We start from the raw sequence: 25,678 nt of genomic DNA, 5'->3' as shown, positions 1-25,678 counted from the left end.
TAATGCTTCAGTAAATCTACCAGTCTGAATATTTCAAAAGTTCCATCCTGTATTTTCTTACTGTCGGGATTTCAGTTAACTACATTATTATTATTTAAAGTAATAAACATGGAATTGTGATTCCATATTTATTCACAATAACAATAAAACGAATTATAATGATAAATAAAATACCTTCACCAAGCCAAAGTAACTTCAAAGTTAAGTTGTATTAGGTATGCCCAAGTTGGAGTCAGGAAGATAGTGTATACACAGTGCTGGTACAGGTCAAGGAAACCACTAACACATTGCTCAACACGTTATGCAGATGTAATAAGTCTGAAAAAAACAACACACGAACCATCAGTTTCTGTTCTAATGGTTTTTAAATAAAAAATAACAGTAACACCAACTAGATTGTATATCGGCCGCTGCGACATCCGAGAAAGGTATCCCCGTGTTACATAATCATACTCCCCTGCGCATCAGTGCAGGCGATTGGAATAGTGCAGAGTGCGGCGTCAGTTGATAATGCAGTTTAATATTTACATTGACGATCTGAGGGGAATCAGAAGAGGTATTCATAAATTCTCATACGGAAAGTTATGTTCAAATTTGTTCTGTAAAAAAATTGTAAATTAGCACAGCCCAAATTTAATTCAGAAACCAATATGCTAACACACACAAGCAAATCAAACTTGAAGCCGCTCAGAAGTTGCATTACCAAGTTATTAGAAAGCTTGAAGTAATCAGATGCGACACTCAGAAATTATCGTTTCAAAATAGTATTTCAATTTTCAGTTGTTCTACGCAACCAAAATTAATCCAAACTTTTCTCTAAGACGTAACGACTTTTAATAAAGTAAATTATAAGAAAGCTTAATATATATAACTAACAATTGTTAACACTGGTCTTGAGGACACAAATGTTATACACACTACAGAACATTAAGTTGATTTAACTTAGGATAACCAAATAAAGTAAGATTTCTGATCTGAAAAACATTCTTTAATTATTTCACACAAACCAGAAGATGCATTTTCCAGTTATTTTACAAAATCGAACAAAATTTGTGCCTACACAGCCTAAACCCACGAAATATTCCATTTCATACGATGTATCAGCCATTAAAGATTGATACCATTCACTTATTCATTCATATATTTTAATCAATGGAAAGCGCTAACCCTAATCCAAATTGGATCCAAGCAAAGAGAAGATAAATGCAGTTCCTCGGATCAAGAGCTCATCACCATCAAGGCAAACAGTGCAATATTAAAAGTGGTAAAATGCGATCATCACATTAAATATAGCAACTTCCTCAGTAGGTTACACCAGTGTTGAAATTCTGAAGGTGATGCCAGGAGTCTGTCTCTACCTGTCACAAGGAAACAAAATATTGGAATGACCTACGTATAGGTCAGTGTTACGTACACCTACGTGACCTATACATGTCATGTGGGTTCGATAACGTGGATGGGGTAAAAATACTCACGTAGGCTGGTAGTACGTATAATACATAACGGAAAGTATGAGAAGCGCCAACAGCCGACCTGCCTCTCTCTGTTCCCTATCTCAGACTGACCCACTAGTGCCTAGCGGGTAAGGCATTCAAAAATATGCTATGGTCAGCAGCAACATGAATAACAGTCAGTGATTCACACAGACGGTTGGTAGTGAGTCATCTACTGGTAACTGGTTACTGGTAACTGGTACTACTGAGAGCTCGGCGACGCTAACGTATGTCGTCCCAACATACAGCTACTACAAACTAGAGACGGCAGTTGTACGGCTTGGGCTGATTCTATACAATGTCAAAGTACACAACAATTGAACATTATAACATACATAAGTAGAATATTGGAATGGAAGCTTACATAATTGAAACTGTAATGCATTATAAGGTATAATATAGCACAACTCATCGAATGAAACTCAACGTTGGGATTACACAATAGAAGTGATAAAAAAAATTGATCGATCGATCTGTATTTATGTGATCTACGGATTCTGAGGAAGAAATATATACAAAGAAAGAAATGTTTAACAGAAAGGCAGATTCGGTGCACTCAAATCTAGACTTAAATCTCAGAATTCGGAGAGAACGTGAACACAAAAAAAAATTTCTTGAATACTGATAAGTTGATACTGTAATTATTCATCTGTACAGGTTATTTACATTTAACCCCAACTCTGCTAGGGTGAGATTGACATATGCAGAATGGGTGTCATCTCTGGGAGGATCAAACTCTGTTGCACTGGCTAACTCATGCTGTATTTGAGGCAAATCTGAATTGGTAGTTACAAATGATACTTGAGGATTTCTCAATACCTTTCGTGTACGTAGGGAATAACGACACTCAGGTTGATCGTCTGTACTACTGAGATACACAGTGGAATATTGTTCAAGATACATTACAGAAGTGTTGTAAATTTGAAGTCGATCGAATAAGGCGTTCTCGAGTAATAAACCAGAATGTGAAAAACACAAATGTGGCTGAGAATGTTCCGAAAGACAGAAAAAGTCTCACATCGTTAACTTAAAATTAACATAAAATAGAAGATTTTAATTATTTTCCCGTTTTCTTTTCTTACAGTATATATAAAATTCTCTATAATTCTGCAGAAATTACAATTTCATAAAATTTTAAAATAGTTCCCCGCACAGCACAAAATACAAAAATACTTCCTGTTAGATACACCAGCATTTAGGGTTTGAAGCCGATCCATCAGAAGAGACTTTCTCTAGTTATTACATGAGAAATGATTTGCTTAATAAAACTTGTAAATTAAAATTTACTCACTTCAAAGTGAGTGACAGATTGTATTTTAATAGTCCACCGAGGGTGAAAGGTTGAAGCCGACCTGAAAGGGCATTCTCCAGTAATTGATCTGATTACAACAATTCCAATTTGTTTTTTTTAACTATTCAGTGCAATTTCTAATTTGTAGCTACTTGCACTAAACTTATGAGTTATCATCCTTGTAGAGTTATCATCCTTGTAGTTATCATTCTTGTAGTTATCATTCTTGTAGTTATCATCATTCTTGCAGTTATCCTTCTTGTAGTTATCATCATTCTTGTAGTTATCATCCTTCTTGTAGTTATCATCCTTCTTGTAGTTATCATCCTTCTTGTAGTTATCATCCTTCTTGTAGTTATCATCCTTCTTGTAGTTATCATCCTTCTTGTAGTTATCCTTCTTGTAGTTATCCTTCTTGTAGTTATCATCATTCTTGTAGTTATCATTCTTGCAGTTATCCTTCTTGTAGTTATCATCATTCTTGTAGTTATCATTCTTGTAGTTATCATTCTTGTAGTTATCATCATTCTTGCAGTTATCCTTCTTGTAGTTATCATCCTTCTTGTAGTTATCATCCTTCTTGTAGTTATCATTCTTGCAGTTATCCTTCTTGTAGTTATCATCATTCTTGTAGTTATCATTCTTGTAGTTATCATTCTTGTAGTTATCATCATTCTTGCAGTTATCCTTCTTGTAGTTATCATCATTCTTGTAATCATCATTCTTGTAGTTATCATCCTTCTTGTAGTTATCATCCTTCTTGTAGTTATCATTCTTGTAGTTATCATCATTCTTGTAGTTATCATCATTCTTGTAGTTATCATCATTCTTGTAGCTATCATCATTCTTGTAGTTATCATCATTCTTGTAGTTATCATCATTCTTGTAATCATCATTCTTGTAGTTATCATCATTCTTGTAGTTATCATCATTCTTGTAGTTATCATCATTCTTGTAGTTATCATCATTCTTGTAGTTATCATCATTCTTGTAGTTATCATCATTCTTGTAGTTATCATCCTTCTTGTAGTTATCATCATTCTTGTAGTTATCATCATTCTTGTAGTTATCATCATTCTTGTAGTTATCATTATTCTTGTAGTTATCATCATTCTTGTAGTTATCATCATTCTTGTAGTTATCATCATTCTTGTAGTTATCATCATTCTTGTAGCTATCATCATTCTTGTAGTTATCATCATTCTTGTAGTTATCATCCTTCTTGTAGTTATCATTCTTGTAGTTATCATCATTCTTGTAATCATCATTCTTGTAGCTATCATCATTCTTGTAGTTATCATCATTCTTGTAGTTATCATCATTCTTGTAGTTATCATCATTCTTGTAGTTATCATCCTTCTTGTAGTTATCATTCTTGTAGTTATCATCATTCTTGTAGTTATCATCATTCTTGTAGTTATCATTCTTGTAGTTATCATCATTCTTGTAGTTATCATCATTCTTGTAGCTATCATCATTCTTGTAGTTATCATCATTCTTGTAGTTATCATCATTCTTGTAGTTATCATCATTCTTGTAGCTATCATCATTCTTGTAGTTATCATCCTTCTTGTAGTTATCATTCTTGTAGTTATCATCATTCTTGTAGTTATCATCATTCTTGTAGTTATCATCATTCTTGTAGTTATCATCATTCTTGTAGTTATCATCATTCTTGTAGTTATCATCATTCTTGTAGTTATCATCATTCTTGTAGTTATCATCATTCTTGTAGTTATCATCATTCTTGTAGAAAGTATCGTCAATAATTCTTTGAAGTCAGAGGAAGCATGTTTATTGAGTATAAACTAAATATCACTGTTCAATAAAACTGGGACTTATGACACCAAGTAGCAGTGAGTCTTGTGTTCAGGAAACTACACAAGTGGTGAAAATCTGAAGCCGATCCAACGAGTCATTCCCCAGTTATGGCGACGATTCCAAAGATTCCAAGTTTTTCGCTACTACTTCACTAGGTCAACAAATGTGGCTGCAAGCAAACCAGACTTAATAGTTACTATCCTGACGATAAGACGCATCACCCATTAAATATTACAGTCATTCAGAAGACAAATTAAAAATTATTTAACGTAATTTAAAAGGGGACGAAATTTTCACACTATTTCACACACAGAATAGTCAGATCTGCACCAACACTGCTGAATTTCACTCTCCACCGTCGGTGAAATTTTTGGCACCTTTTGTGGAGGTGAGCTCAGCCACTGAGGATTTTGGAAGTTATCTGAGGCATTCCTGGATGCTGCGAATGAGTTCAACAACTTTGGTTATAAGCGACTTGAACATTTCATTTAGTCCAAGAACTTGGTCCTCGTTAACGTGAACTAATGTTGAAATTTTTGAAAAACTCTCGGAAATTAAAGGTAATGGTGTTCGAGAGTTATGAAATAAAATCGAAAAGCTGGAAGAAAAAACAATAAGGGAACCTCTTAAAGGTCATCCGTAGAAGTAAAGGAAATTGACTAAGGAAGACTACACACATACACACACACACACACACACACACACACACACACACACACACACACACACACACACACACACTTGGTTATCTTTATTGCAGAAATGTCTTTGCATTCAACTAAAAAGTCTGCTGCGCTAGCGAAAGATTTCCCCAATAACCCTAGGTGTTGCGCATGTCTTATTCATCAACTTGTTGCTACTGTGGAACTTAGGAACTAAACTACACAACCCTGGAAGACAAGAGAACCAAAGGTCATACTGCTATCCTTACTTATCCTCTCATATTATCTTGAAGGAGACCTTCCTTGCTCTTGCTCTCTGTCTTTTTTGACACAAAGTTAGGTTAAGCATTCCTAACTTTATTTACAAGCTAGGAGATATCTATCCCTCTCTCTCTCTCTCTCTCTCTCTCTCTCTCTCTCTCTCACACACACACACACACACACACACACACACACACACACACACACACACACACACACACACACACATAGGTTGTTCTTATTCTGGTGTACATGTTGACAACGGAGGCATATTGACTGCTGTGTCTACCATCCGGTCACTTTTCCTGACACAACCAACAGGTCCCACTCCCACCACACTATGCTCGTGCTCGTCCTCGTCCTCGACCTTCTCCTTCTCCTTCTCCTCCTCCTCCTCCTCCTCCTCCTCCTCGACCTCCTCCTCCTCCTCCACCTCCACCTCCACCTCCTCCTCCTCCTCGACCTCCTCCTCCTCCTCCTCGACCCCCTCCTCCTCGACCTCTTCCTCCTCCTCGACTTCCTACATTCTCTCATTCGCACAATAATCTCGGTTGATCTCGAACTGCCATATGTCGTACTGCCGACAATATTAATTGAAAAAATGCTGCAGAATAAGCGTTTATAGAGAATATTTCGCTGTGTAGAGCCTTACCAAGCAACTTTTCTCCCGTACAAAGCTGTGTAACGTTTAACCGTTGTAAAGCTTTATTAAGCTTTATTTCACTGTGCAGAGCTTTATCAAGTACAGGTGTCAAGACTGCCAACATCACTGTGGTCCAGGTGTCAGGGCCCTGCCAACATCACAGTGGTTCAGGTGTCAAAGACTGCCAACATTGGTCAGCACCAGGTGTGAACACACATCACAGAACACAAGTGACACTACACACTAGCACATTTCAGCCACCTTAACACCAGTGCCACACTCTAGTGATACATATGATACACTTACGTAATACACTACTGTGATACACTTGCATACTGATCCTTAAAGCATAAACCAAATGCTGCTTCAAGAAAATCAGCTAGAGTCATCAACAGGCGTCCGTACCGAGGACAGCAGTGCAATAGATGTGACAAGCACGGAGAGATCACGGAGACCGTGCAAGTCATTCAACGCTCAAACCCATGCATATACATAACACACAATAACAAACATATAACTGACGTACTTGAAAAGTAATGAGAATGAGCACTCGACATAAATACTATTGCAAGTTACCGGCACTTACATGTCCCCCATGACAGTCTACAGTCATACCTCAGGCACCGTCCAGGAGAATAGGTAGAGGACTCAACCTAGCTAGCTTCCAGCTAGCAACCTAGCTAGCGTCCAAGCTAGCATCTAGCTAGCAACCTACCAAACATCCAGCTAGCAACCTACCAAACATCCAGCTAGCAACCTACCAAACATCCAGCTAGCAACCTACCAAACATCCACGTTAGCATCTAGCTAGCACCTTACCAAGCATCCAGCTAGGAACCTAGCTAACCTCCAGCCAGCATCCAGCTAGGAACCTAGCTAACCTCCAGCCAGCATCCAGCTATGAACCTAGCTAACCTCCAGCCAGCATCCAGCTAGGAACCTAGCTAACCTCCAGCTAGGAACCTAGCTAACCTCCAGCCAGCATCCAGCTAGGAACCTAGCTAACCTCCAGCCAGCATCCAGCTAGGAACCTAGCTAACCTCCAGCCAGCATCCAGCTAGGAACTTAGCTAACCTCCAACCAGCATCCAGCTAGGAACCTAACTAACCTCCAACCAGCTAGGAACCTAGCTAACCTCCAGCCAGCACCCAGCTAGGAACTTAGCTAACCTCCAGCCAGCATCCTGCTAGGAACCTAGCTAACCTCCAGCCAACATCCAGCTAGGAACCTAGCTAACCTCCAGCCAGCATCCAGCTAGGAACCTAGCTAACCTCCAACCAGCATCCAGCTAGGAACCTAACTAACCTCCAACCAGCATCCAGCTAGGAACCTAGCTAACCTCCAGCCAGCACCCAGCTAGGAACTTAGCTAACCTCCAGCCAGCATCCAGCTAGGAACCTAGCTAACCTCCAGCCAACATCCAGCTAGGAACCTAGCTAACCTCCAGCCAGCATCCAGCTAGGAACCTAGCTAACCTCCAACCAGCATCCAGCTAGGAACCTAGCTAACCTCCAGCCAGCATCCAGCTAGGAACCCAGCTAACCTCCAGCCAGCATCCAGCTAGGAACTTAGCTAACCTCCAACCAGCATCCAGCTAGGAACCTAGCTAACCTCCAGCCAGCATCCAGCTAGGAACCCAGCTAACCTCCAGCCAGCATCCAGCTAGGAACTTAGCTAACCTCCAACCAACATCCAGCTAGGAACTTAGCTAACCTCCAACCAGCATCCAGTTAGGAACCCAGCTAACCTCCAGCCAGCATCCAGCTAGGAACCTAGCTAACCTCCAGCCAGCATCCAGCTAGGAACTTAGCTAACCTCCAACCAGCATCCAGCTAGGAACTTAGCTAACCTCCAACCAGCATCCAGTTAGGAACCCAGCTAACCTCCAGCCAGCATCCAGCTAGGAACCTAGCTAACCTCCAGCCAGCATCCAGCTAGGAACTTAGCTAACCTCCAACCAGCATCCAGCTAGGAACTTAGCTAACCTCCAACCAGCATCCAGCTAGGAACCTAGCTAACCTCCAACCAGCATCCAGCTAGGAACCTAGCTAACCTGCAACCAGCATCCAGCTAGGAACCTAGCTAACCTCCAACCAGCATCCAGCTAGGAACCTAGCTAACCTGCAACCAGCATCCAGCTAGGAACCTAGCTAACCTCCAACCAGCATCCAGCTAGGTACTACAGATCAGAGCCCCCTGGATCTCCTCGTTCAGTGTGTTACATAACAGCACGAAGAGGAGACATTTTTTTTCCTAGTAACCTTGACATCTAACTAGTTAGTTAATACTTGCATGTGTTGAGTCCCATCGTTGTTACCTACCTACTGTATTCTTCTAAGTCCATTTATATGCAGGAGTGTTCAACAATATTGCTGTTACCTGGCCACTGTCAGCTACTATATTATATATATATAATATATATATATATATATATATATATATATATATATATATATATATATATATATATATATATATATATATATATATATATATATATATATATATATATATATATATATATATATATATATATATATATATATATATATATATATATATATATATATATATATATATATATATATATATATATATATATATATATATATATATATATATACATACATACATACAAGCTATTGACTGTTTACCATGTCGTCGAGCCTGACGGTATATATCCAGTATGTCTCTTATTGTGTGTTCCTTTATAGAAGTTCCAATATACAACTTAAATTTTTGACTAACGCTAAAATAAAAAAAATAGTCAAAACTTTAAGTTAAGAGTTTTATACCATTTCTTATTTCAAAACCTAGTATGTTTGGTGTACATGTACCATACCTTGGCTCCCTCTCAACCCACCCAGACACCCACCAACACACACACACATACACACACACACACACACACACACACACACACACACACACACACACACACACACAAGAACTGATTCATGAAGACTTCCAACATGAAACACCAAAACTCGAGCGCCATTCGAGATTTTATTTCCTGTGTGCAGTGTCACAGGCAGGAAAGCTGCTGCCGCTGCCACCGCTCTTTATCTGTGAAGTAAAGGGGATTAACAGAAGGCAGCGAGCGAGCTTACCCGATATACGCCACTCTGGCACTGAACGAAGGTGACGCTTCGTGTACCACCCCGGGACACATTGAAGTTTCAAGCCTGTCGACTGCACGGGAATCATTAAAGCTACACTATCGACTCCACAATAATAAAAACAAAAAAACAAAAAAAAACTGAATTTCAATACAAAAATTAAAGTCTGTTTATATGGTAACAAAAAAAAAAAAACCCACAGAGGACTATCAACTAGCAAACAAACAAATCCGGTATAAGGCGAATAAAATATGTAGCGAGTAGCAATAATGTGAGTAGCAGTGACGGGGTAGCAAGTGAGACAAGTCAGGTCACACTGATTCCCTCAGTATTAGTTTTCAGGCAAGAGATTCTGCTAGGTTACAGAAACCGTTGTTCTTGGTTCACAGTGAAGATGTTGAGTACAGACTCGAGGATACAACCAGGATAATTATTGCAGGAGTATACACAATCCCAGGCAACCAATGTTGACAATCTACGTAGGTGCGACTTCCGAAAAACTTCACTAATGCATTTGAGAACATCAATATGCCAGCAAAATAACCTTAAAAACGCCTGCATAAAAAATAAAAGAAACACGGAACGGGTGGTGTTTGAACCCATTGCAAGAGAGTCATAAAACTTGCAGGCCAGTGCGTTAACCACAGGGCCAGCTGACGCTAATAAGATTCATCCAACTAGGTATTTTTATATACTGTAAGGTTAGCATGGGCTCCAATCGTGTTATTACCATTTCGTGAGTCACGATAACACCTGCGGAACACACCGTAATTCACACTACCACCTGTTAAACTGGACAGGTTCACAACCTGTTGTCAACAATGATGGCACTCGAAAATAGAATTCTACACTCTACTATTTTCAACACTGTCAACCAGAACAACGGTTTCTACAACTTAGGTGAACCTCTTGCCAGAAAAATACTTAATGCTGGGGAATCAATAAGACCTGACTCGCATCACATGTTCTTCACCTCACTGCTACAATATTTCCTCACCTCCTACCAGGTTCATCTGTTCGTGACTTGACAAAGCCCACGGTGTTGGAAAAACGTTAATAATAATGGTTCCATATAGCTGTATTCGTGTGTATCGTGTTAATATCGTATAACATTACACATCAAAGTTGTGTATATACACAGATCACATTACGACCCTCGTCAGAGAACTATGCTAAACAAACTTATTTCCACAAGATACAGTATATACTTTTACAAGACTGGATAACATTTAATAGTACCCATGGAAAGCCGCTGATATGCTGAGCATTCCGGGCAAGGTGTTAAAAAAAAACAATTGCTAGTCACTGTAAAACCTGTTTGTTGTATAACTGTTAAAAGCTCTGTGTAGTGGCTCAAGATGTTCATTAGCTAATATCGTTATTTATACCGGATAAGCACTCAGTGCTTTCAAGTCACAGCCAGCACGCAAAGATTTGTTTGCTCATGCCCAGAGAACAACTTCGTAAACTACTGGGAACACCTCCTAGCACCATAAATCTACTCTACAACCGAGGAAGCAATAAATCTCCATATTATAAATACATTAAGGCCAAGTTACTAATCAACACTACCATAACGTAGTAGAGGGCAACCCATCCTCGCAAATTCTAAACGGATTTTTCACATACGGTTTACAGCAACTTCCTCTACTTAAGTTAATTAGGTTAAGTAAGGTAAGGTTAGACTGTCATTTGTCAATAATAATTAACCAAATTATAACATACCACAACGCCAATAAATGAAATACAAAATAAAGGTCATAAAAACTTAAAATACGTTAACAATAAAAACAGTAAAAATATCTAAGTCAGATGATGACTGTTCTAACACTGTTTAATACTTGTTAAACAGTCACCTATTTGACTGTCTTAGTAACAGTGATATCCTCTGTTTATTAAGAGTATGGACTGTAGAATGATATACACTGTACAGGATGAAGTGTAGATTAAAGTAAATATCTAGCCTGACATTATTGCCAAGGGAAAAAATACAAGGACTTGAATGGAAGTCAATGATTTTTTGGGGTTATCCCGGATAATTTACAAATGTTACCCTGCATGATAATTGTGCTTGCCAGAATGAATATAACAAAAATAAATGTTTATGGATGCTGCAAAAATGTTAAGTAAAATAAACAAAATTTATTAAATTAGAAGATGGCTTTAATAAACTGACTAGATTAATTTAGATAAATGCCATGTAATGGAAATGAGAGAAAGTGAAATCAAGCCATATGAAGAATACAGACTGACCAAATATTGAAAATATTTCATAGAGGGACCTACAAGTTAATGAAAAATTATCACCGGAAGATCATATACACGAAATTGTGAAACTCGTATACTACGCTGGCTCACTATAAAATACTTTTCAAATATATATATATGCATAAATGTTAAAAACTATTTAAAATATGTTAGGCCAAAAGTGGAATAAGTAGCAGTTGTGTACTGCCCACACCTAAAAAAGTGAAAATATTAACAAAAAGATCAAAGAAAATTTACATAATGGCTGTCAGAGCTGAAAATGAGATGCTGAAAGATTATTAAAGCCGTCCATGCTGGCTGATAACAGGATGAGAAGAGACGTGATAAACGTACTTGCGGTCATTAAAAACATGAAAGAGTAGATCAAGAAGACTTAGTTCCTGCAACTACGACAACAAGAGGCCACACTTGTAAATACAAAAAAAAAAAAAAAATGAGCAGAAAGGATACAAGACTTTTCTTCACAAAGTGGTTGACGAATTTCGGAACATAGCTTTAATTCTGTAGCTACAATTGTTAATTGCGTATACAAACACGCGCACGCATGCATCAAGGTACCATTCGCGACGAAAGGAAACTTACAGTGCTAGTGTAGCCAAGTGGAAGGTACTGCTGGAGCGTCACGTTGTTGTGGCTACAAAGTTTATTCTCTATAAGGATTACAATGCTGAGTTTACAGAAATTTGGTTATTGTGTGGTTTACATGTAGTAAAATTGTGATTACAGAGTGTACCACTAGAACGCTTAGCATGGCTAGGCATTTCGGGCAGACTTAGTTTTATTCTTAATTGTAAAATATTACAAATTATGAGGTAAGTTGGTATTATGGCTAAGTGACTAAATACTAGTTTGTGAGTTTAGCAATGTGAATGCTTTTGTTTTGGCACAGTACATAGTTTCAGTATTGGAGTATCACAGGATTCATTATTTTAAGATTGAGATTAATATTTCTCTTTATGGTCAAATGAGTGAGTGAGTGTAAGTGTGAACCACCAGGTGGTATTCGTGTAGTTAGTTGACGGGGTGTATCAGGGAGATAAGATGTTTTCTAATGGTAGTTTTGAAGGTGATGAATGTGTCTGCAGTTCTAGAGTTCTCAGGTAGGGTATTCCAGATTTTAGGGCCTTTGACATACATTGAATTTTTGTAAAGGTTTAGTCGGACACGGGGAATGTCGTAGAGATGTTTGTGTCTGGTGTTATGCCTGTGGGTTCTGTCACAACTATCAAGAAAGCGTTTTAGGTCAAGGTTGATATTAGAGTTTAAGGCCCTGTAGATGTAGATTGCACCGTAGTAAGTGTGGATGTACTGAACTGGGAGTAAGTTTAGGTCTATGAAGAGTGGGGGGGTGTGTTGCCAGGGATGGGATTTAGTGATTATTCTTACTGCAGCTTTTTGTTGGGTTATTATTGGCTTTAGGTGTGTTGCTGCAGTTGATCCCTAAGCACAAATAGCATAGGTGAGGTATGGATAAATAAGTGAGTGGTATAGCGTGAGAAGGGCATTTTGCGGCAGGTAGTATCGTATCTTGGAGAGGATCCCAACCGTTTTGGATACTTTTTTGGTTATATGCTGGATATGGGTGCTGAAATTCAGGTTGTTGTCAAGGTATAAGCCTAGGAATTTGCCCCCATTATTTCTGGTAATTAGAGTGTTGTCAATCTTAATGTTAATTTGTGCATCTCCTGCTCTGCTACCAAACATAATATAGTAGGTTTAGTCAGTGTTAAGCGTAAGTTTATTGGCTGTCATCCAAGTCGATATTTTAATCAGCTCCTCATTCACAATGGTGTTGAGGGTGGCAAGATTAGGGTGAGAGATGACATAAGTCGTGTCATCAGGTGTTGGGATACGTTTGGAAGGTCATTGATGTATATGAGGAAGAGCAGGGGACCAAGGACACTTCCCTGCGGAACTCCAGTATCAAGTGGCCGTGTTGCTGATGCTGTGTCTTTAATGGTGACGTACTGATACCTATTAGTAATGTAAGATTTGATATAAGCAAGCGCATGGCCTCTTATACCGTAATGATCAAGTTTGTGGAGTAGGATGTCGTGGTCTACTGTGTCAAAAGCTTTTCTTAGGTCAATAAAAATTCCTAGTGGATATTCCTTATTTTCCAATGCTGTGTAAAGCAGATCTAGCATTTTTATGATTGCATCATTAGTGCTTTTATTTTTCCTGAATCCAAATTGGCAGGGGTTGAGTATGTTTTGAGCCGTTATAAATGAATACAGTCTCCTGTGCACGAGTTTCTCAAAGATTTTGGATAGCAATGGTAAGTTAGATATTGGCCTATAGTTGTTTAAGTCTGTAGGGTCACCACCTTTATGTATTGGTGTAACCCTTGCCATCTTGAGTAGTTTCGGGAAGGTGCTAGTCTCTAGTGACTTGTTAAAAAGTAATGAAATAGCATGCGAAAGGACATGGGCCGCTCGCTTGTACAGTAATGGTGGGACATGAGACAGATTCCCCGAGTTATTTTTAAGTGACTTTATAATCTCAGTGACTTCCGTGGGCTCAGTTGGTGCAAGATAGAAGGAATTAGGGAAATTCCCATCTAGGTAGTCCCCGGCATGGGCATTGGTATGTGGGATTTTACTGGCGAGATTAGATCCTATGGTTGAGAAGAAGTCGTTTATCTTGTTAGCTGTGTCAGTGGGATGTAGTGGTGTTTCATTAGGTTTAGTTAGGACAATATTCTTGGTTTTTCTCAGTTTGTGGGTCCCTAGAATCTGAGAGAGTGTTTTCCAGGTCTTTTTTATATCTCCTCTAGTGTCTGTGAATCTGCTGGAGTAGTATAGTTGTTTGGCTTTCTTTATTACTTTGGTGAGAGCTGATGAATAGTGTTTAAGAATATCTTTGTGTATTAAGCCCTGTCTATATTGCTTTTCATATTGGTGTTTCTTGTCAATGGATTTCAGAATGGTGCTGGTTAGCCATGGGCAACCAAGCCGTTTGTTTGTGATCTGTTTTGTTTTTATAGGACAATGTTTGTTGTATAGTCTAAGTAATTTGTTAAGAAAAATGTCTGTCCAGTCATCAATACCATTGGCCTTGGAGAATTCTGTAGGCCAATCAACAGTCTCTAGGTCAGCTGTGAACTTCCTTACTGAGGCCTCGTCATGGAGTCTAAATGAGACTTTGTATTCAAGTGGTGGTTTACTAATGTTTGTCAGGAGGAAGGTAGGGTAGTGGTCTGTAGTGCTATCTGTGATTATCCCTGATTTAAGGGGGGCTAGTATATTGGTCCATATGTGGTCTATTATGGTTGCACTTGTCTCAGTGAGCCTGGTTGGTTTAGTTATTGTTGGTATGAGAAGTGTGTTGTTCATATTGTTGATGAAATCAGTTACAGGCTGATCATCTAGTAAGCCAAGGTTGATGTTGAAGTCTCCAGCTAAGAGAAGGTGGTGCTTATTCATTTGTCTGTTATTAGTGACTTTAATTTTTCACTGAAATTTGGGATGTTTGTGTGAGGTATCCGGTAAATGGCACCGATTGTTATAGGCGTCTTAAGGTTTTTTACAGTAAAATTAGCAAAAATGTATTCCCCATATTCATCACTAAAGCAAGTGGTGCTAAGACAAGATAATTGGTTAGAGTAATAGATTGCAATACCACCCCCAACTTGGTTTGGTCTGCAGTTGTGAATTGCTGTGTATCCTGGTAGACTGGTAGAGGGTAGATATCTATTGTGTTCTGCTTAAGCCAGGTCTCAGTAAGAATAATGCAGGAGAAGGGTGTCTTTAGTGATTCAAGGAGTGCTAGGAGGTCATCATAGTGTTTGCTTAAGGACCTGATGTTGTAGTTAAGTACTGATAGACTTTTAGCATTGTTTAGGATAGTGGTGGCTTGTGATGCTGTGTAATAAAGGCAGTTACTTTCCAATTGATTTTGATTGGGTGTCAGATTATGGAGGTTTAGATCAGGGTCAACGTGATCAATCATCTTCTAGGTTTAAATTATGGTTATTTATATCCTGAGTTGTGTGTTGAGTTCTAGTACTGATATCTGTAGTGGTAGGAAGTTTGGACAAGTATATAGCTAGAGTATTTTGGTCATGTAGGGTATAGTCACTACTACACATAATGAAGTTGATGTTGTCTATGTGTTGTGCTGGAACGAACTAAAGTACAACTAGGTATAAACTAGTAATATAAAAATACAAATTCAAAATAGAACAAGACTCTCACTTGTAATTGCACTAAGGTCTAATAATGACTTTTGTGGAGTCTATGTTTTGAGCTAGAATGAGCTATAGTACAATAGGTTTAATCTAATAATATAAAAATACAAATTAAAAATAGCACTAGTCTCTCACTAGTAATTGCATTATGGTCTAATATTGTGAATTTGGTATTGACTATGTACCGAGTTAGAATGAGCTATGGTACAACTGAATTTCATCTAATAATATAAAAATACAGATTAAAAATAGCACCAGTCTTTCACTAGTAATTGCACTATGGTCTAATATAGTGAATTTGGTATTGACTATGTATTGAGCTAGAAAGAGCTATAGTACAACTAGGTTTAGTCTAATAATATAAAAATACAAATTACAAATAGCACCAGTCTCTCACTAGTAATTGCACTACGGTCTAGTATAGTGAATTTGGTATTGACTATGTATTGAGCTAGAATGAGCTAGAGTAAAACTGTGATTAATCTAATATAATAAAGGAACAAGACTCTCAATTGTAATTGCACTAAGGTCTTATATAAGTTGTTTACAAGAATTAGAGTATAATTAGATTTAAATTGACAGGATAAAATACACAAATTAAGGTAGCTTTAAAAATATATGAAGAACTAAGATGATGGTAGCCAACACAGGCGCTCACACGCAGGTGCTCACACGCAGACGCTCACACGCAGGCGTTCACACGCAGGTGCTCACACGCAGGTGCTCACACGCAGGTGCTCACACGCAGACTTTCACACGCAGGCGTTCACACGCAGGCGCTCACACGCAGGCGCTCACACGCAGGTGCTCACACGCAGGCGCTCACACGCAGGTGCTCACACGCAGACGTTCACACGCAGGCGCTCACACGCAGGCGTTCACACGCAGGCGTTCACACGCAGGCGCCAACACGCAGGTGCTCACACGCAGGCGTTCACACGCAGGCACTGACACGCAGGCGTTCACACGCAGGTACTCACACGCAGGCGCTCACACGCAGGTACTCACACGCAGGCGCCCACACGCAGGTGCTCACACGCAGGCGCTCGCACGCAGGTGCTCACACGCAGGCGTTCACACGCAGGTGCTCACACGCAGGTGCTCACACGCAGGCGTTCACACGCAGGCGCTCACACGCAGGTGCTCACACGCAGGTGCTCACACGCAGACGTTCACACGCAGGCGTTCACACGCAGGCGTTCACACGCAGGCGTTCACACGCAGGCGCTCACACGCAGGCGCTCACACGCAGGCGTTCACACGCAGGCGCTCACACGCAGGTGCTCACACGCAGGCGCTCACACGCAGGCGCTCACATGCAGGTGCTCACACGCAGACGTTCACAAGCAGGTGCTCACACGCAGACGTTCATACGCAGGCGCTCACACGCAGGTGCTCACACGCAGGCGTTCACACGCAGGTGCTCACACGCAGACGTTCACACGCAGGCGCTCACACGCAGGCGTTCACACGCAGGCGTTCACACGCAGGTGCTCACACGCAGGCGTTCACACGCAGGCGCTCACACGCAGGCGCTCACACGCAGGTGCTCACACGCAGGCGCTCACACGCAGGTGCTCACACGCAGGCGCTCACACGCAGGCGTTCACACGCAGGCGCCCACATGCAGGTGCTCACACGCAGGCGTTCACACGCAGGCGCTGACACGCAGGCGTTCACACGCAGGTACTCACACGCAGGTGCTCACACGCAGGTACTCGCACGCAGGCGCCCACACGCAGGTGCTCGCACGCAGGCACTCGCACGCAGGTGCTCACACGCAGGCGTTCACACGCAGGTGCTCACACGCAGGTGCTCACACGCAGGCGTTCACACGCAGGCGTTCACACGCAGGCGCTCACACGCAGGTGCTCACACGCAGACGTTCACGTGCAGGCGTTCACACGCAGGCGTTCACACGCAGGCGCTCACACGCAGGCGCTCACACGCAGGCGTTCACACGCAGGCGCTCACACGCAGGCGTTCACACGCAGGCGCTCACACGCAGGTGCTCACACGCAGGCGTTCACACGCAGGTGCTCACACGCAGGCGTTCACACACAGGCGCTCACACGCAGGTGCTCACACGCAGACGTTCACACGCAGGCGCTCACGCAGGCGTTCACGCCGGCGCTCACACGCAGGCGCTCACACGCAGGCGTTCACACGCAGGCGCCCACACGCAGGCGCCCACACGCAGGTGCTCACACGCAGACGTTCACAAGCAGGTGCTCACACGCAGACGTTCACACGCAGGCGCTCACACGCAGGTGCTCACACGCAGGTGCTCACACGCAGGCGCTCGCACGCAGGCGTTCACACGCAGGTGCTCACACGCAGGCGTTCACACGCAGGCGCTCACCCGGAAAACTGTCAATGGTCCCGGTATACAAATAAAAGAATCAGACAATCTCCGTATATATACATTGTTGACGAGGGAAAAATGGAGACGAAAGAAACACGATAATAAGTAACAATTACCAGGTGTTGAAGCTGCGGTCTTACCGTATATTTTAATGTGGAAATACTGTATTAAAAATTACCATTTAAAACAATATATTCTGTTGTTGAGATACTAATATTAATGGTTTAGTGTAGAGTGTAGATGAAGGCAGGTGGTCACCCAGACAATGACTAGCAACACCAACAAGTACTTAACCTGACACAGTTACTAAGTTGACAATATTACATTTCCATGTTAAAATTTTGTTACTGCTAAAGTAAGTTGTGTAGCGTAAAAACAAGTAACCAAACCAGAATGGGTCATTCTTCCTCATTAAAACAACAAACAAGGTAACTTGACGATTTAAACAAAAAAAAGGTAAAGTAAACATTAAGGTATTAAGGAAACTATTTGTCATAGAAGTTTATAGAAGTTGAATGTTTAAGTATGGCCTTGGTGACCCTTATCTGGTGGTTCAAGGTCACTTTAACAGCTAAATTCTGGCCGTGGTCCCTTATTCTGGTGTCGGGGCACGCGCGGCCCACCACACCCCAACTTTGTCACGTCTTAGCTCCCCGCCGCAGTCCCGAACACGCCGCCACCGTCGCCGCCGCCGCCGCAGTGCTCCCTGCCAAGGCACGTTCCCCGCACACAGCACGTTCCCGCACACGATGCTCATTGGCCCCCTGCAGGGTGACGCCGCGCTCGTCCTTGCTTCCGACTGGTCAGTCGTCGCTGACGTGACGTCGTTCTCAACAGCTAAGTGGTTGGCAGTGAAGTGACGTCACCGTCGGCACGAGAGAGGGGTGGTGGGGGGGTTATGATTGGTCGATGGAGTGGGTTCAACTCAGGTCACGCGCCTAGGCGACCTCTTGAATTAATTTACGATGAATTGAGGATAATGCAAGTTGAATTTCAACGGTTAGTAACCTGAGGTGGTCATTGTTGCCACAGTTACCAGGATTCACCATCACCACAACTACCACCATAACGACCACCACCAAAACGACTACCACCATAACTACCACCATCACCACGAGTACCACCATCACCACGACTACCACCATAACTACCATCATCACCATAACTACCAACAACTCCATTTCTCCTGTTTGGGATAGACCACGGTGATAGATGGTAGTTGCCAAGTGATAGTCACTGCAGCTGTGCCGGAAGGAAACCCTTGAAGGTGTCGTAGCTGAACCTTTAATGAAATACTTGACGATATCCTCACTGACCTACTGAAGTCTGCCACCTCTGACTGACACATCTTAACAGTCTGACCCACCCTGTGTGATGGAATATGACAGTGAAACACCATCCTGTGTGATGGAATATGACAGTGAAACACCATCCTGTGTGATGGAATATGACAGTGAAACACCATCCTGTGTGACTTAAGAAATCGTAATGACACGATTGCAAATAAACCATACCCCCGGCCGGGATTGAACCCGCGGTCATAGAGTCTCAAAACTCCAGCCCGTCGCGCTAACCACTAGACCAGCTAGCCACAATAAGATTCATCCAACTAGTTGGATGAATCTTATTGTGGCTAGCTGGTCTAGTGGTTAGCGCGACGGGCTGGAGTTTTGAGACTCTATGACCGCGGGTTCAATCCCGGCCGGGGGTATGGACCATCCTGTGTGATGGAATATGACAGTGAAACACCATCCTGTGTGATGGAATATGACACTGAAAAACCATCCTGCGTGACGGGATGTACTATTACTAACACTGCGCACCTTGTCGTAATGAGATCACTAGTGGAGCAATCAAAAGACAACAGAAGTTATATTACTTGTATTCCCCTCACCAAATAAGCAAGCTGGTCTGGTTGCTCCGGTGTCAGCCCTCCCATATTACGAAGGAGCCGAAGCGGTGATAGCCCCTGTAGCAAAAGCAACCTCAGTTTGGTACGCCATGCTACTCGCTTCAACCTCTATTTGTTACGAATAATTTCACGAAGCTGTGCAGCAGCAGGAGTTCGTTGATATTCTATACCAATGGAACGAGAAATTCGCCAGCAATGCTGTAGAGAGTCTGGGCTGCTGGTCGATCACGGTGCTTTCTCTGGCTTTCGCATTTTTTGCCTCCTTTAATCACCATGTTGTACACTTTATCTTATATTACTGTACATGTTGTAAATAGTGTACATATTGTAAATACCAGCTTGCTTATTTGGTGAAGGAAATACAAGTCATACAACGTCTGTTGTCTTGATTGCTCCACTATTGGTGTATTCCATATAGAAGGGGCAATATATTTATTACGAACATAGGTGTAGTCTAGTGGCTTGCACATCTGGTTGTAGGACAACCAAGGAAGAAACGAGAAATTAGCAAAAGGTAGCAGAGAGTAAACACTTATTTCCTTCACCAAAGAGCAATTAATAACATGTACAATATTTACAGAGGATACGTACAGAAAGGCAAATTTCAAGCAAGAGACATGGTAAGAACCGTTCTCGACCAGACTTGGAGGAAAGTCTGCCAAAGTTGATTGACAAGTGTACCACATCGCTTCAGATATTGCTCAACTGAAAGGGACTTTCAAGTCAGGCTCGACCTTAGAGTCAGACAACAGACAGTAGGGCTAACCTAGGTTCAAGATACTTGCTAACGGAAGGAAAGTGTCCCCACCTTAAAAAAATAAAACATTTCGGCCATTATTACTCAAATTTTACTTTATAGCAATAAGGAATAATAAAAAAAAGAGCTTACTACCCATTTTTCCCTAAATCATCCTAAGAAGTTATAATCTGAAGAGGGTGTCGGCCAGCACATTATCTTTGCCGGCAATATGACAAACGGATATGTTATCCGGTTGCAACCGTAATGCCCAACGCATAAGACGAGAGACCATCGCAAAGATCGAGCCTGATTTTCGAAAGGCTCGAAAAATTGTTCAGGCTCAGAAAAACCGAGGTACTAGCTACACAGATTTAACACTGAAACTGTCATCCATAGTATGCTGAATATGTCTCCTCTCCTTCCATCAAATTCCTTCTTAGCAAAGGCACGTTGCTCCCTGGTATGTTCAAGATCGAGTTTAGCCAACTCAAGCGCTACAACACTGACTCGCCAACGGTTTCCCCAGGTGGATAGTGCCCCTGTTGCTCCGGAGTTTGTCCTTCCCAATTACGAAGGTACCAAAGTGAGGACTGGCGATAAATAGTTCCTGTAGCAGTTGAAATCTCTAGATGGAACGTCATGTTACACAAGTCAAACCTTAATTTGTTGCGTATACACTCAAGAAGCTGTGCAGAAGTAAGACTTCGTTGATACTCTATACCAATAGAACGAGCAATATGCCAACAGCACATTGACCTCATCGCTTTATTGCCGTGAGGTTGTGCTGCGCACACGCTCCTGGTTGAGAGGCCTTCCTGCGCAGATTGATTTTCACAAGATGGCGCAGACTGTCAGAAGGCGCGTCAACACTGTGTGCTTTGATTTAGTGCGGGGTGTAATTACGCCTCAGTCCGCACAGGTGCTTCTACCTTTGATTATTCGCGACACATACGGCATTGCTGATCAAGATTTGTATGGAGTATCGCTCAACGGGGCTTACCGAATATTCGTTAAGCTACGATCGACGGCAGTGTATGAGCGCCTGGTGGAGCAGTATCAAGATGGCTGTGTGGACGTAAACTCGGCAATACGAGTTCGTTTAATTGACGTGTCGCGACACTACACTTGGGTGAAGGTACGCAACGTGCCTTTCGAAGCTGACGAGGCAGATATACGGAACGTTTTTGAACGTTATGGTACTGTGCATCTGGCAATGGCAGGTACCTGGGTGGATGGGGCGTACGCCGGCTGGCCGGAGGGTACGTTCAACCTAAAGATGACGCTGAGGCATCCCATCCCGTCGTTTGTCATCCTGGACGACTTTAGGACGCAAGTGATGGTGTATTACGCAGGGCAGCGCAAGACCTGCAGGCTATGTGGTGCTTATGACCATATGGCAGCACAGTGTGAGAGGCAGCAGCAACGACAGGTTGCAGACAGAAGGACGGAGCGAGGGCCTGACCCGAAGGCGGGGCCTGCCAGCGGGACGCCTGTAAAGGGCCATAGTTCGTCTTGGAGTGAGGAGGTGGAGAGAGAGTTCCCGACGGTGGGGTCGAGCCCATCGATGCCTGTAGAATCTACAGTCTCCGCTTTGGTGGAAGGGGAGACCAAGTTGAGTGGAGGAGAACGAGCAGAGGATGTGGCTCTGGAGCAGTTGACGGAAAAGTTTTTGGAGACGAAGAGAGCTGGAGATGATGTACAATCGGTGGTGGGACCTGAGGAGAGTGAGGACGAGAGGAGAGACAGCCAGCTGACTGCAGGTGCCTCTTCTACGGGAATGGTGACCGTGGTCGAGGTGGCGGCGGAGGTGCATTGTGAGGCATCCCCCGACCAGACCATGGATGCAGAGAGTGTTCGGCGGAAGAGGGCGGCAACGCACTCTGATTCCGATGATGTCTTGACCCCGGCGCAAAGACCGGGGAAGAAACCGTGGGCTGATGTGGTGAGTGGAGGCGCCACAGGTGTGTCCGGTCAGGTGTTCGACCGGGGAGGGAATAGAGCTCACTGTGGTGAGCATGGTGGGAAAAATAGGAAGGCTGGTGACGTGTCTATGAAAGGAGTTACAGGGCAGCGTGTAAAACCCCTTAAGAAGGTTTCAGGTGTATGACTGTGAATGTAAATGGGTTGTGTATGAATGTGAAGCGTTTGTGGCTCCAGGGGTTTCTGAGGCGTCATGCCATAGATATTGTATTCATGCAGGAGCATAACTTTAAGGCGGGTCGGGATTTGAATGTGGACGGATATCGTGTGTTTGTGGCATATTCGGACCGTTTGAAAGGTGGGGTTGGAATTCTGATTCGGGAGACAAGCCCGTTTGTTGTAATTAGATGTGAGGGAGGGGAGGAGGGTAGGGTACTCCGGGTAGATGGATGGTGGAGAGGTGAGCGACTGGCAGTGGTTTGTGTGTATGCGCCGGCGGAGCGTGATGTACGGGTGAAGAATGAATTTGTGCGTGATGTTTTGGTTTATTATTTGAGATCTCTTCCCTCGGTAACAATCATGGGCGGTGATTGGAATTGTATAGTACGTAGAAAGGATGTGGAGCCACGGGGGGCAGGGTGTTTTTTGGTTAGCCTAAGGGATCTTTTGCTGGGCGTGGGGTTAAGGGATGTTATTGGAGGTGGGGACCTAATGGTTGAGCATACGTTTCATAGACAGGGATACGCGGCCAGGCTCGATAGGTTATATGTGACGAGAAGTGTGCGAGTGATGTGTGTGCGTACGGTGGAAGCTGTTTACACGGATCATAGAGCTGTTTATACGGACTTGACTTGGGCCAGCTTACCTAAGAGGTATCCAGGGTATTGGAAGTTAAATGTGAGACTTCTTGGGGTGGAGGAGGCGGGGTTAGATTTTAGGACAATGTGGGAGAATTTGTGGGGAGAGGGTAGGGATGTGGGTGACTTGCTGGGGTGGTGGGATGGGGTAGCTAAGGAGAGGATCCGGCAGTTTTATGTGCGATGGGGAAAGTACCAGGGTTGGATGACGTACGGGTTGCAGCAGTATTTCGAGGGTAGGTTGCAAAGTTGTTATGAGAGGGGCGTGCAGGCAGGGCAGTATCCCATGGAGGAAATCGAGTTGTTAAAAGGAAGGATTCGTGATTTGCAGAATGATAGATTTGATGCGGTGAGAGTGCAGGGTGGAATTGAAGAGGCGGTGTGGGGTGACCGACCATCGGCCTGTGTGTTAAGGGGACAGAGGCAGCGACGTATGGCTATGGAAATTGATAGGCTGGTGGTACATGAGGACTTAGGTGGATATAGGGCGGGACATGAGTTAAGAACAACGGAGGCAATGAGTGATTACGTTGATAGGTGGTTTGGAAAAAATTTACTGAGTGTAGGAGTGGATGGGGAGGCTTTCGGGAGGTTGGGGGAGAATGTATCTTGTGTGCTAAGTAGCAGTGATCGCATGGCGTTGGGGGGGGATATTGAAGAAGGGGAGGTGTGGAGGGCTTTGGAGGGGATGGCACGGGGTAAGGCTCCAGGTCTGGATGGCTTGCCCTGCGAGTTTTATGTGAGCCATTGGAATGTGTTGAAGTCCTTCTTAGTAGAACTAATGAATACGATGAAAAGGGAGGGGAGGATGGGCAGGTTGCAAGGAACTGCGGTTGTGGTTTTAGTGCCAAAAGGTAAGAAACAGGACACGGTGCGGGACTTTAGGATAATATCATTGCTGTGTGCTGATTATAAGATTTTTGCAAAAATTTTAGGAAATAGGATGAAGTGTGTGGTGGATAGAGTGGTTGCGAGAGGACAATATGGTGTGTCTGGGAGGACGATGTATGACGGGCATAGTATTATAAAGAATTTTGTGGAAGGGTCGGGAGGGGAGCAGGGGGGGGGGTGTCTTAGCGTTAGATTGGCAGGCGGCGTATGATAGTGTAGAACGTGAGGTGTTGTGGTATATATTAAGGAGGCAGGGTTTTGGGGAGGAGGTGGTACGTTGGGCAGAGACATTGTATACAGGTGTGGGAGTGTGTGTACAAGTAAATGGGAAATTGGGGAAGTGGGTATCCATGGGTCGGGGTATTAGGCAGGGTTGTCCCCTGTCTCAATTGTTGTTTGCCTGTTTAACAGACCCTTTCTATAGAAAGGTGGAAGCGTGTATGGAGGTGGATTGGGGAGTAGGAAGTGGAGTGCAGGGAATAATAGGGTATGTGGATGACACGACAATACTCGTGCGAACGCAGAGGAGTTTACGTGCGGTTGGAGATGTTATTGATAATTTCGCGGGGGTTACCGGGTTAAGAGTTAATGTGGAAAAATCAAAATTACTGGTCTTAGGAGATTGGGTGGGAAGAGAGAGTTGGGGAAGGAATGTACGTTGGAATATGGTGGACAGGATAAAAGTGTGTGGAATAGTGTATATGCGTAGTGCGAGAGAGGCGAGGATGGTTAATTCTGGACTTGTTGTGGATCGAGTGGTGGGGCGATTGGATGGGTTGAGACCAACTCATTTGACAGTACATCAGCGTGCGATTGTTGTGAATGTGTTGTTATACAGTAAAGTCTGGCACGTGGCTGCGGTATATCCGTTAGCAGGTCCGGATGTTACGAGGCTGTTAAAGAGGGTTTTCCATTTTCTTTGGGGTTCCGGGTGTGAATGGTTGAGTAGGAGTGTGGTTACTTTACCGGTCAACAGAGGAGGATTGGGGTTGATTGATTTACGGTTAAGAGTCAAGTGCATTTATTTGAAGTGGGGGTTACGCCGTGTGCGGGGTCATGCAGGGAGGGGCGTGAATGGCTTGCATGAAGAGGTGCGAATGTGGTGGGGAGGGTCGGAGATGAAAGTGTGTGAAGACGTGTTGCGGGCGTTGCTGCATGTACGGGACCCTAATAAAGTTCGAGTGGGTGTTTTGGAGCGTGTTGTAAGGACGAAGGTAGTCGTGAAGGCTGAGAGTATCTACCCTATG

General features: G+C 42.9%; 1 protein-coding gene across 2 annotated transcripts in view; it reads right to left on the bottom strand.

Annotated features, from left to right (window-relative positions):
- The window catches only part of LOC138852360 (uncharacterized), a 126,967-nt gene that overhangs the window by 84,273 nt on the left and 17,016 nt on the right, over nucleotides 1-25,678 (bottom strand). The window contains exon 2 of one of the 2 annotated variants that reach the window (XM_070082443.1): nucleotides 175-318. The exons of the other annotated variant lie outside the window; for it this stretch is intronic. The gene's annotated coding sequence lies outside the window, so the exon portion shown is untranslated. The remainder of the gene's footprint in view (nucleotides 1-174; nucleotides 319-25,678) is intronic. 2 annotated transcript variants of the gene reach the window in all.

This window comes from Cherax quadricarinatus, chromosome 7, assembly GCF_038502225.1.
Source record: "Cherax quadricarinatus isolate ZL_2023a chromosome 7, ASM3850222v1, whole genome shotgun sequence".
Lineage (NCBI taxonomy): Eukaryota > Metazoa > Arthropoda > Malacostraca > Decapoda > Parastacidae > Cherax > Cherax quadricarinatus.
Note: the sequence above shows the minus strand (reverse complement) of the source record. Positions and strands in the feature narration are given on the sequence as shown.